Source organism: Papio anubis, chromosome X (assembly GCF_008728515.1).
Source record: "Papio anubis isolate 15944 chromosome X, Panubis1.0, whole genome shotgun sequence".
NCBI classification, from domain to species: Eukaryota; Metazoa; Chordata; class Mammalia; order Primates; family Cercopithecidae; genus Papio; species Papio anubis.
This window is the reverse complement of record NC_044996.1, coordinates 61,889,507-61,904,192: the sequence shown is the minus strand read 5'-3', so window position 1 is coordinate 61,904,192 and position 14,686 is coordinate 61,889,507.

Genomic DNA, 14,686 nt, shown 5'->3' with positions numbered 1-14,686 from the left:
AAAAAGAGATATTGATAGTGCTCCCCCTGTCAATGAAAAGGTATCCTAAAGGCATATAAAATATAGACTTCAATCTGAATACAGAATGGATAAAAATAAGATCAAACTATACACTATCTACCAGAGACAGTTTAGATCTAAAAAGAAATACAAGTGTTGAAAGAAAATATGGAAAATACAAAGAAAGGAACAAGAGAGGCAGTAGGGGTGGCCATACCAAATTTCAGCCAAATAACTTTAAAATTAAAAAAAAAAAAAATACTATAAGAGGGAAAAAAAGCAATATTATTTAATGATGTAAAACCAATTCACAAAGGAAGATATAACAATTATAAGGAAAACATACATGTGCCATACATCAAGAGCTCAAAATATAAACAATTCTTAACAAAATTGAAGAGAAAAATAGGCAACTCTACAATAATATAGAGGAGACTTTTGTTAGTACTACTTACCAAAATAGACAACAAAACCAATGAAAAATCAAATAAAATAAAGGGTACTTTAAAAATGCCTTGAACATTTTAGACCCTAATAGACATAGAGCACTCCACTCAACAACAACCAAAGTACATTATTTTTCACATACATTGATTGTTTTTTCAAGGGAGAGGCCATATATTTAGGCACCCACCAAATAGTCTCAATAAATTCAAAACATTTAAATCATACAACATATGTTTTCCATTTACAATCAGCTGTTGACTTCTATTCATTGCATTGTGACTGGAAAAGAGACTACACCTGAACACACACACACACACACACACACACACACACAGTTTTAAAAAATAATAAATTTAGAAAAGCTGCAAGATGCAAAATCAACAAAAACTAATTGCCTTTCTATACACTAACATTGAAAAATTTGAAATAAAAATTAAGAAAACAATTTTATTTACAATAACATCAAAGGGATTGATAATACTTAGAAATAACTTAGTCAAGGAGGCAAAATACTTTTATGGTATAAACAAAAATTTGCTCAAATTAAATGATATATTAATAAATGGAAGAAATCCTGTTTTCATAAATTCGAAAACAATATTGTTAAGATGTGTAGAGTATCCCGGTTGATGTACAAAGTCAATGCAATCTCAATCAAAGTGATGGTTGAGAGAGAGAAGGAGAAAACTCTCTCATGCCTCTTCTTGCTCAGCGGATGCTTCCCACCCATTAAAGCTTCACTTTCACCACCTAATTAACTCCCAAGGCCCTTCTTCTATTCACATTGGGGCTAAGGGTTTTAACATAAATTTTGTGAGAAAAACAACATTTAGTCACAGCATTCTACCTACCCTAAATGCTTGTTTTTATCACAGGCCAAAATTAGCAATTTCTTTCATTCTAACATTTCTAAGACTCTTAATTCATTACAGCATCAATTCTAAAAATCTAAAGTTCTTAATTTCATATAAATCATCTAATCCAGATGTGAGTAAAGAGTTTCATCCTTAGACAAAATTCATCTCATCACCATATAAGTCTAGCCAAACTAAAAAGTTATATGGTTCTAAATTAATGGTGAGAGAGGCAGGGAATAGACATTCTTATTCTAAAAGGAAAAACAGGAAAAGAAGAAAAAAGATTATGAGTTCAAGCATCCAAAACCTAACTAGGCAAATTCTGCCATGCAAAATCTTAAGGGTGAAAAATTTTTTTGTCCCAATGCTCTGCCTTCTGGACCCACTAGGTAGCAATGTACCTCATGGCTCAGCGGGGCACTGCCTACGTCATGGCTCTCTGCAGTGCCTGACCTATGGCCATGATGGGGCTTTCTGTCAGGGTTCTGCCTATGCTGACTTGCCTCTGCCATGCGGTGGTGCCTCCACAGGCTCTACTGGATGGCCCTATCCTATGGCACAGGTGTCCCTACTCCTGAACTTCTGTTGGGCACTGTCTGCTTTGCAGATCATTGAATTAGCACAAAGGTCCTCTTTTTTCTTGGAAGTTAGCACACAGTTTCAGCCTTTTAATTTTATCACTTTCTCTTTTTTTTTTAATTTTTTATTTCCAGCTGGCAGTGATTCTGATGGTATAATCAGATATCTATTCCTGGAGTATTTTAGTTGACTGATTAGTCTGTATTTAAGCTACTTAGTTTTCTTGGAGATTGGTTGATTAATTCCATGGTTCACATCCAACTATCTCAATCTCCTTATCAAATGTTTTCTTTGTCACCCTCAGTGCTCTATAACATGTTTTATAACATGTTTTCTCATTTTGCAATATGAGGTGGGTTGAAACGTTATACTTTTCAGGTTTTGGCTTATTTATTTATTTATTTTTAATTCTCCTTTTTTTTTTTTTTTTTTTTTTTTTTAAAGAGATGGAGTCTCTCTCTGTTGCCCAGGCAGAAGTGCAGTGGCACAATCAAACTTTGTGCAGCCTTGAATTCCTAGGCTCAAATAATTCACCTGCCTCAGCCTTCCAAGTAGCTGGAACGCCACAGGCATGTGTCACCATGCCAGCTATTTTTAATATATTTTTTGTTGTAAAGATGGGATCTCTTATGTATTTGTTTATGTAATTTTGAACTCTTGGCCTCAAGCAATCTTCCTGCCTTGGCTTCCCCAAAGTGCTGAGATTACAGACTTGAGCCACTGTGTTCAGTCATTGGTTCTTTATATAAAGTCAAATTGTCTTTTTGCAGATGAAATGATTCTATACCTAGAAAATCCCATCAACTCAGCCCAAAATCTTCTCAAGCTGATGTATCAGGGTTCTCTAGAGGACAGAACTAATGGAATATATATATATAATTAACTCACATTATCACAAAGTCCCACAATAGAGCCATCACAGACTGAGGGCAAAGGTGAGCACCGTCCCGAGTTCCAAAACTGAAAAGATTCCAATGTGTTTGGGGCAGGAAGCATCAGCACGGGAGAAAGATGCTAGGCTGGGAGGCTGGCCAGTCTCTCTTTCACATTTTCCCGCCTGCTTATATTCTAGCTCATGCTGTGATTAGATTGTGCCCTTTTCTTGGTTGTAGGAGGGACCAAATGCAACAACTTATTCTTCACCTTAGAAGAAATATCTCATGACCCACACCACTAAACCCCAGAAATTTTACTGGTGAAATCCTGAATTTTAGTTGGTTATTTCCCATTCTGCATGCAAATGTCTCACCAATAAGTCAGAGTGTTTGCTACTTCTTGCTCCTGGATCAAATCAGCATAATGTCATCAATGTAATGGGCCAGTGTGAAATCTTGCAGAAACAAAAGTGATCAAGATTTCTCTGAATAAGATTATGACACAAAGCTGGAAGTTGATATACCCCTGAGGTAAGACAATAAATGTACCTTGCTGCCCTTGTCAGCTGAAGCAAATTGTTTCTGGTGGGCCATATGGGCAGAATAGAAATAGGCATTTTGCCAAGTCAATGGCTGCATACCAGATATCAGGGGATGTGTTAATTTGCTCAACAATGAAACCACATCTGGTACAGCAGCTGCAATTGGAGTCACCACTTGGTTAAGCTTATGATAATCCACTGTCATTCTTCAAGAGCTGATAAGCAAATAATAAAGAATCTCAGGATATAAAATCAATGTGGGAATCACAAACATTTCTATATATTAACAACAAATTAAACAGACAAATTGAGAATAACTTTCATTTACAATTGCCACAAAGAAATAAAATACCTAGAGATACAGCTCACAAGGAAGTGAAAGAGACTTCTTCAAGAAGAACTACAAACCACTACTCAAGAAATCAAGAGGAGAGGAAACAAAAGGTGAAAAAACATTCCATGTTCATAAGATGGAAGAATCAATATCATGAAAATGGCCATACTGTCAAAGCAATTTATATATTCATTGTTATTTCCATTAAACTAGCATTGAAATTCTTCAAAATATTAGAAAAAGCTATCTTAAAGTCATATGGAATCAAAAAAAAAAAAAAAAAAAAAGAGAAGAAGAAAAAAAAAAAGAGAGCCTGTATAGCCACACAACAATCTAAACAAAAGAATAAAGCTGGAGATATCACTACCTGACTTCAAATTATACTACAAGACTATGAAATCAAAACAGTATGGTACTGGTGCGGCGGTACGCCACAGACCAATGGAACAGAATAGAGAACTCAGAAATAAAACTACACATCTACAGCAAATGAGTCTCAAAAACTGGCAAAAACCAGCAATGGGGAGGAATTCCCTATTTAATAAATAGTGCTAAGAAAACTGACTAGCTATATGCAGAAGAATTGAAACTGGACCCCTTCTCACAACTTGCAGAAATACTAAATCAAGATGGATTAAAAGACAAATGTAATGCAAAATTATAAAACCCTGGAAGAAAATATAGGCAATACCATTCAGGACATAGGCATGGGCAAAAGATTTTATGAAGAAATTTTAAAAACAATTGCAATGGAAGCAAAAATTGACAAATGGGATCTAATTAAACTAATGATCTTCTGTGCAGCAAAAAGCTATCATCAGTTAGTACAGACAACCTACAGAATGGAAGAAATTTTTTGCAGTCTATCTATCTGACAAAGAATCTAATATCCAGAATCTACAGGAAACTTAAGCAAATTTACAAAATAAATAAATAAATAAATAAAAAACTCCACTAAAAGTGGGCAAAGACATGAACAGACTTTATAAAAAGGAAGACATTTTATGTGACCAACAAATACATATGAAAAAACCTCACTTCACTGATCATTAGAAAAATGCAAATTAAAACCACAATGAAATATGAACATGCTAGTCAGAATCATGATTGTGAAATAGTCAGGAAACAACAGATGCTGGCTGAGGTTGCAGGGAAATAGGAATTCTCTCACACTGTTGGTGGGAATATAAATTAGTTCAACCACTGTGGAGATGGTGTGGCAATTCCTCAAAGATTTAAGAATAAAAATACCATTTGACCCAGTAGTCTTGGTGCAGGGTATATGCCCAAAAGGAATGTAAATTATTCTGTTATAAAGGTACATGCATATGTATTCACTGCAGCACTATTCACAATACCAAAGAAATGGAATCAACCCAAATGCCCATGAATGATAGACTGGATGAAAATGTAATTTTATATACACAATGGAATACTATCTTTGGAAGTCCACCACAAGAAGGAATGAGATCATGTCCTTTTTCAGGACATGGATGGAGCTGGAAGCCCTTATCCTCAGCAAGCTAATGCAGGAACAGACAACCAAACACTGCATGTTCTCACTTATAAGTGGGAGTTGAACAATGAGAACACATGGACACAGGGAGGAACAACACAAACTGAGGCCAGTTGAGGAGGGTAGGCAGAAGAGCATCAGAAAAAATAGCTAATTCATACTTGACTTAATACCTAGATGATGGGGTTCATAGGTGCAGCAAAATCACCATGGCGCATGTTTACATATGTAACAAACTTGCACATCCTGCATGTACCTAGAGACTTAAAAAGAAAACAAATTTAAATATAAAAACTAATTTTCGAATAATTTATTTCTCTCTTCTCACATATTACACTACAATCCGGTTGGGAAAACAGACTGCTTTCGTTCAAGCCCTTCATAGAAATCTCCTCAGGTAAATGTGAACTTCATTGCTCATCAGTTTACCTTTTCCAAAAGAGCATACTGGAACTCAAACACAATTTAGCCAAGTTCTTTGCTACTTTATTTTTATTTATTTATTTTTTTTTTTTTGAGCCCAGTCTGTCATCGCAAGCTGGAGTGCAGTGGCGGGATCTCAGCTCACTGCAAGCTCCCAGCCTCCCGGGTTGATGCCATTCTCCTGCCTCAGCCTCTCGAGTAGAGTAGCTGGAACTACGAAGTGGCAGCCACCTCACCCGGCTAGTTTTTGTTTTTGTATTTTTAGTAGAGGCGGGGTTTCGTGTTAGCATGTGCAGGATGGTCTCGATCTCCGACGCCCAGCCGATCCGCCCGTCTCGGCCTCCCAAAGTGCTGGGATTACAGGCTTGAGCCGTGGCGTTCTTTGCTACTTTATTACAACATTGCTTTTCCTCCATTGTCCAGTTGTTCTCCTTTTTTCGTAGCAGACCTCATTGGGATGGCTTTTTACCATCCCACAGTTCCTAAACATCCTGTATGCTATTATTTATGTATTATCTAAGAAGATAAATGCTTTATCTACAGCTCCTCTTTCTTTCTGATCCCTCACTATAATCACCTAAAAGTCTCTTTGGAGACTTGGTATTTCCAACATGTACTTCAAAACTCTTCCAGCCTCTAGCACCTAGTTCCAAAGGCATTTTGAGTGTTTAATACAGCAGCAGCTCATTTCTTGGTACCAATTTCTGTATGTAGTCATGACCAGGATTGTTGTAACAAAATACTGGAGCTGGGTGGCTTAAATGACTGAAATTTATTAGTTATATGTCTGAAGGTTGTGAAGCCCAATATCAAGGTGACAGCAAAACTGGTGTCTTAGGAGGACACACTTCTAAATTTTGGCCCGGTTCTTCTTGTATCCTATTGGCAGAGAAACAGAGAGGAGAAATGGGGGGTGAAGAGCAAGCTAGTCTTCTCACTTTTTTTCTTATAACCTTTTCTTCTAATGCTAATACCATTCACGAGGGCTTGAGCTTCATGATATAATTACTTTTCTAAATGCCCCACCAACTAATTTCATTACATTGGGAGTTAAATTTCAATATATAAATTTGGAAAGGAAAGGAAACATTCCATTTATAGAATAAACCAATAGAAAGAAAATAGTATTTGAAGCAAGACTTTTTGCCTTTATGAGCTAAATGATTCCATGAACAAAGGGAATCATTGAATTGAGAAAACAAGTGGTGATGGGAAAGCTGGATATCTACATGAAGTAGGATCATGTATCGAATGCCTGTATACCATATACAAAAATTAATAAAATTGATCAAATGCCTAAATGTAAGAGCTAAGGGCATAAGACCTCAGGAAAAAGACAAAAGGGGAAATCTTTGTAACATTGGATTTGGGAATTTCTGAGAATATATGATGCAAAAGCACAGGTGAAAGAAAAAATAGATCAATTGAAGTTTTTTAAAATTAAAAATATTTTTGCATTAAAAGAAATACTGCAAAGGAAGTAAAAATGCAACCACCATAATGGAAAAATATTTCAAATCATATATCCTGATGAGTTAATATCAGAATATGCAAGGAACTGGCTCGAAAGTAACAAAGAAAATACAAAACAACGAGGAATAAATGGGCAAAAAGTTGAATGATCATTTCTCCAAAGAGGGATATAAATGACCATTAAAGTACATGAGAAAAATGTCCAACATGACTAACAAGCGAAGTCACCATGTGTGTCGTGCCACTTGGAGCTGTGAATGGGATGACACAAGCAACCCTGCCAGGCACCACCAATGGGACTATGCTGGGTCTGACCTGAAGCAGAATATCACTGGGCCTTTCCCAGCATCTGCTATAACCACTACTTGTCTACCTGCCTATGATTGTAAACACCTAGGTCTCTACAATCAGCCGGATGGTAAAGCCAGCCAGGCCTGTGTTGTCCCTTCTTGTTGATGAGTTCCCCAGGCTTGGGCAGGTCCAGAGGTGCCATCCCAAGACCAGGGGAGTCAAAAACCTTTGGCTTGGCATTTACATGGTGATTGTGTGCTATGGCTGAACTGGCAGTCAGAAGCAAAATGACACAGTTTTCTCATTCTTCCTCAGGCAGACTCCTTCCATGAGCAGACAAGCCTCCTTGTGGCCATCCACCACAAGGCCCACAGAGGTATTCCCCAGGCCATTGCCAATGTTCATAAGGCTCCAGTGCTCTTCATTCAGCTTGCGGTAAATGCGCAGGAGCCTGGGATTCACACTTTCAGGCAGTGGGCTACGCTCTGTCTCAGAAGATTCATAAGTGCCATCAAGAGCCAAGACCTTGAATTCCTGGACCCTAAGAGTACTTGGTGCTCCATCACCCTGTGTGGCTGACCTGGTACCTAAGTTGCAAGACAAAGTCCCTTTACTTTTTCCCTCTGCTTTTCCCAGAGTGAGAAGAGTTCTTACCCCATGGTCACTACAGCTGGGAATTTGCTTAGCATAACCTGGAAGCCAACAAATCTCAGTCTCACCCAAGACCTTTGGTACTTTGTACTACCTGTTATTACTGATGGTTATTCCAGGGCCCAGGGGCTCTTTAGTCAGCGGGTTATGGGTCTTGCCAGGACTGTGTCTTTCCCTTCACTGTAGTTGGTTCCCTTCTTGTCCGTGGCGTGTGCAGTTGTGTCCTCAGGAGCTAGGACCTGGAATCAGGGAGCCTCATGACTCTGACCCATACCCTATCCTACTGTGACTAAGCAGTAGTCAAGATTCAAGACAAAGTCATATTTATTCTTCTGTCTCACTCTCAGAGAGAGGTGTCTTTGGAGTCAGGAGCTGCTGCTGCCTGGGTTTTGAGTAGAGCAGTGGTGCAAACATTCTCTTAGCCATCCCTGGCTGATGTCTGAGTCCGGACCCCATGCTTTTTAGTCCACTGGCTCTGAGCACAGATCAGCACCAGGACTTGCTTAGGAGTTTCATTCCTTTTGGTCTATGCTGCCTTTCAAGTTTCACCAGAACCCCAGAGCACTTTAGCCCATTGTAGTATGACTTATTCATATGCAGAATTTTGACCACCAGGATCGCGTAATTTCCCTCTCCTAAGATTGGTTTTAAATATTTTTCCAGGTGGGTTGTAGCAACTAGCTTAATCAGTTTATTTTCTTCTGGTTTGCTTTCCACTGAGCACTGAGTTCAATGGAAATTCTCACAATCACTGCACTGTCTCTCTCCCATGTGCATAGCTTTCTCTCTACACCGGTTGCTGCTGAGCACAGGGGCGATTGGCATCAGTGATTCCAGTCGTTTTCTACCATTTTTAGTGTCTATTTCAGTGAGTACATGTTAAAGCAGGTAGTGTGGATGCTCACCTGATTTGTAGTTTTATTAATGTGCTTTTTGTGCATAGGCGGTTTTAAATTAGGCAGTTCTGCAAGGGGTTGGTGATCAATGAAGTCTTCTATACAACCATCTTTCTCTGCCTCTCCTCTTGTACTTTTGTTTTACATACTTGTGATTCCAAAGTGTAAAATTTAATATTCCTTATATTTCTTTAGTTTTTAATTTCAAACATATTTTTTGTTGGTTTCATGATATTAAATTGACTGGCTTTATTAATATTTAGTTTATTTCACTTATTGTTTTTATATTTGGACTATTTTCACAATTTTCATTATTTATAAATCTTGTGGCAGTAAAGATGTTTGTAGATAAAACCCTTTTTATAAATTGCTTAGGACAAATGTCGACAAATATCCAACAAATGAATCTAAGACCTTAGATATTTTTTAGAAGCATTTATGGACTTCTAAGTTGAATAAAAATCCCAGTTTTGAATGGATTCTAAATTACTAATATGAATGTTGTTACATTAATATTTATAATATTAGTATTGATGAGCTATGTTGTGTGTATATGTTGATTTTGAGAAGAAGATCCAATATTCATATTGTTGAGATAAAACATTTTTAGTTTACTTGTTCTAGAAAACAATATAAGAAAATTTAATTCCATGTATATATGTCAAGGGTTGAAAGACTGGGACATTTAATTCATTCATCCATTTATTCATTTCACTTCCTGCGACACTTAACATTCTCTATTCGAGACAATAATTTAGTGTCTACTGTGCTTTGATCATTATAGGCAATAAAGATATTTCTCCCCAGTTAACAATACAGTGAGATTAGTAACCTCATAACAAATAGACTGATACTTGCAAAACATGTTTAGCAAAATAACAGTCAATTATTTTTGACATATGGAAAGTGATCTTACTGTGGAATCAGAGCACTAAAAGTCGGCCTTGAAGATGTATAGTAGAAATTGTAAAAGTATAGCAGTGTAGCTGTAGTCCAGGAGACCCAGTTCTAATATTTGAATACTTTGAATAATTTAGGAAAAATGGGTGACACATTCTGTACTTCAGTTTCCGGGTATGCATTGTATGGAATGTGATATCACTTTTCTTCACATGATTGTTACCAAAAGATCAAATAATGGTATTGTATTATCCTGTGGTTTTAGGAAACAGAATGTAAGGGCAAAAACATAGGTGTCACTACTTTGGTAGTAAAGTACCAGGGAAGCAGGAGTGAAAAAGGCAGAAAGGTGAATCAGGAAGAAGAAGAAGAACTAATATAAGTGTGTGCTATTGAGCTGAATAACACAAATCAGTCAATCACCCAGGACTGTCTTCGAAGGGGCTGAATAAACTATTACATGGTAAAACAATCTGTATACAAATATGAAGGGAGAATAATTTATCTTCCAGTCTACTACTGATCAATCATTTACCCTAAGGAATATTCTTTCCCCACCGAATCTCTGGGTTGTAAGCAGTACTTATATATCATATATTCAGCATTAATAAAAAGAAATCCCATGTATAATGCACTTAACAGATGGGTGTTACGGGAATATAACAAGATATTTGTGAGGGTGATGTTCATTTGTTTCAATATCCATGCTGATTTTTATTCTCCAGATATTGCTAGGATAAAAATAAGTAAATAGATTTACAGCCAATTCGGTGAGGGCATAATATATATGAGGTGACAGACATAATTAATAAGAAGTCAAATATCAGCAATAAGAAAACACTGTAACAAAGGTAATAATGACTAGCATATATATATATATTTTAAACGGAATCTACCATCTGTCACCAGGCTGGAGTGCAGTGGCATGATCTTGGCTCACTGCCTCGTCCCGGGTTCAAGCAATTCTCCTGCCTCAGCCTCCCAAGAAGTAGCTGGGACTACAGGCACATGCTACTGCGCTGGTTAATTTTTGTATTTTTTTAGTAGAGATGGGGTTTTACCATGTTGGCAGGATGGTCTCAATCTCTTGAACTCATGATCTGACCGCCTCCAGCCTCCCAAAGTGCTGGGATTACAGGCGTGAGGAATCACCACACTTAACCAATGAGTGGGTTTTGTGAAGTCGTGATCACGGCGACCTGGCGCTGTAAACATGGCCAGAAATGAATCAGCATGAAGATAGAGGAGATAATGTCTTTTGTTCTATGTCATAATGAAGTTTGAATAATGCAGACAATGGCATGGTGAATTATGCTTTGGAATTGCGTGTGGGTAACAGAATCTGTGGGTACCATGAAGTGGAGGGAATAGAGAGAGAGTAAGAGAAGAAACAGATGAACAGTTATATTATGAATATGGACATAACCACTTACATAAGGGGGAGCACCTTAATGCTGTCTAGAAATCCTACTCCATTTACGTCACCCATTGTTCTAGAATCTAGATAACTATTTCACAGTTTCTCCTCTCTGCTTCAACCTTCAACATGTACCTCCTTCTATTTTCAGCTCATGAAAATGCTTTTTCTACCTGCCGAATGTAGAATCAGTAAAAAGACCTTTCATGCTGTCCCTTTCTCACTTATCATCTTATTTTATTGAATTGTCCATATGGTTTCATTTGCCACCTACTACTATACATCAATTCTGTGCAAAGTGCCCATGTCTTCTTGCTTTATTCAAAGACTTTTTTCAGGTGTGTGTGTCTTCTTCCATGTTAAAAACCAACAACATGCCAAAAAGATGCTTCCCTTGACTCCTCATCTTTTTTTCCAGTTTCTGCCTTATTTCTCACAGTCTTCTTTACATAAAATTTTCCTAAAAGAATCTTCACTCTTTGTCCCCATACCATACTATTCTGTCTTATGCCCAGGCAAATAAGGCTCTTGTAATCAACATTACAATGAGAACTGCTCCTAATTAAGGAAACCCATTGTTTCTGTGCTGCTATATATCCAGTGATCGATTCTCATTACCCACCTTATAGCCTATTAATAACATTGGACACAGTTCATAGCTTTCTCTTTCTTAAAGAAATTTTGTTTTTGGCTTCTAGATGCGGTCTCTTATTAGAGGCTCCTTGCTAAAGATCTTTCTGCCTGGTTGTACCGCATCAACCTTATCTTTAAAAATAAAGAATGCTGCAAGACACAATCTTCAGACAGCTCTTTCTTTGTATTGACAAAGAATTCCATAGGTGGCTTTTTTTCATACTCTAGGTGGGCAGCATGCATTAATGAGTGCATAAAATAAAATCTTGTAGGACAGAATAAGGTTGATGAGGGAGTGGGGGAATAGAACAGGAAATATAAAGATTTCATTGTATTTAACAAAAACAAGTATTTTTCATATGTGCTGGGTCACAATATAAAATATACTTTTTTGATTATAATTATGATCAAAGAAAGTGAAAGCCACTTTCTTCTTGGTCACCTCATCTATAAGGTGACCTCATCTAATTCCATGGGGGTGAATGCCATACCATATTTAAATGCTCAGTATGTTCCTCTCCCTGAACTCAAAATTATTTGCGAAACTGTGTATTCAATATGCTTTACTGGGATGTCTCTTAGCATTTCAACATCAGCAAGCATCAACTAAGTTGACTTTACTTGACTTTTACTAAAGATAATAAAAGTCAACTCTGATTTCTACCTAAGCTTCCTCCTTTAAAGTCTTTTGGCTCTTCAGGGAATAAAAATGTTCTTCTTTCAATTTCCCAGGCCAAGCGTTAGGGGTAATCCTGGTTGTCATTATTTCTCTGAAACTCGTTCAATCCATCTTCGCGTATTTCTGAAGTTCTGCCTTTGAATGTATCCCAATTTCAACCCTTATCTCTACTTTTACTGCTACTATTCCTACTTGGTTCAGGTCACCATATATATATATATATATATATATATATATATATATATATATATATATATATATTTTCCTGGAAAGAAAGTAGGAGTCCAGTTATCTAGTCTCCCTATCCCTGTCCTTAGCCTATACCTCTTTATTTCCACACAACCTCCAGAATTTTCATTTTTAAGACATGGGATAGATTATATTACTTCTGTGCTTAAGATATTTTAAATGTCCTCCCATGTCGTTTTGAGTAAACACCAAATATATGTAAAAGATTGTGCAAACCTCTCTGTGATCTGATTACTGTCACCACTCTTACTAAGTTGCTTTTCACACTGATTTTGTTGTTGTTCAATGAAAACACAGTGTGTGCTTCCACATCAGGCACTTAACACTTGCAGTTTCCTCTGCCTGAAATATTATTCCCCCAAATATAAGATATGTACCTAAAGAGCTCCCTCCCTGCCTTCAAGTCTTTACTCAAATATTACTTTATCAAGCAAATTTTCCTTAATTATCTTTCTTTTTGTAACTAAATATTTCCTATTACCCTTACCTTGCTGTTATTTTTTCCATAGCAGCTTTTATCATTTTTAAATACTAAAAATGTACTCTTTTTATGTTATTTCTTCTTTTGTTTAAAATTGTGGTAAGGACACTTAACATAAAATCTACCCTTTTAACACATTTTTAAGTACACAATGTAGTACAGTAATTTTTCAGTGTCTATGGGGAATTGATTTCGTGTCCCTTACCCACTCCACATCTGTGAATGCCAGAATTGTGGATGCTCAAGTTTCTTATATAAAATGATATAATATTTGCATATAACCTATACATACCCTTTTGTATACTTTAAATAACCCTTCTAGATTTCTTGTAACACCTTATACAATGTAAATGGTATGCAAACAGTTGTTATACTACATTTTTAGTGCATATCATTTTATTGTTGTATTATTATTGTTTTTGAATGTTTTTGATCTTTGCTTGGTTGAATCCACAGATGCAGTACTCATAAATGTGAAGCATCTACTGTATTGTTAAATATAGGCATAAATTTATATGGTAAACCTCTAGAACTTTATTCATATTGCATAATTGAAACTTTATAGACTTTGAATAGCAATTCTCCACTTTTCCCTCCTCACACCACCTGTTAACTATTATTCTACTTTTTGTTTCTATGAGTTTGACTCATTTAAATATCTCATATAAGTGCAACATACAGTATATATTTTTCTGTAACTGACTTAGTTCATCTAGCACAATGTTTTCCAGACCCATTCATACTGTCACCTATAAGAGAATTTCTTGGCTCAATATTTTTTTTTTTTTTTTACTGTATGTATATTTGACATTTACTTTATCTATTCATCTGTTCATGGACATTTAGATTGTTTCTATATCTAAGATTTTGTGAATACTGCTACAACGAGCATGGAAGTGCCGATGTCTCTTTGACAGATATTATGATTTCAATTCTATATCAAACTAAAAAGTTTCTGCACAGCAAAGAAAGCACTCAATAGAATAAGGAGACAACCTAACAAATGCAAAAAAATATTTGCAAGCCATTATCTGCTAGGGGATTAATATCTAAAATTAATACATAACTAGTATAACTCAATAGCAAAAGAAAACACAAAAAATGGACTAAGGAAGTGAATGAATATGTCCTCAAAAATAGCATACAAATGACCAACAAGTATATGAAAAGATGTATAATGGAAATGCAAATCAAAACCACCATGCCCCTTCATGGGTCCCATGTTTAAAAACTGGTGGGCTTAGTAAAATCTGGGATTGGAGCTTTTGGGCCTCTGCCATCAAAAGGTGAAGCAGAGGACATGGAAACTCTCACTACTCATTCTCCATAGACTGGCCAGAATCACTCCGTGTTTGGCAGTCTCTTATAAGAAAAGAATGCTGACCAGTTGTTGTATCAAAACTACAACAGGGATGGACAGCTGTCCGGCAGTTGGGTTGATTG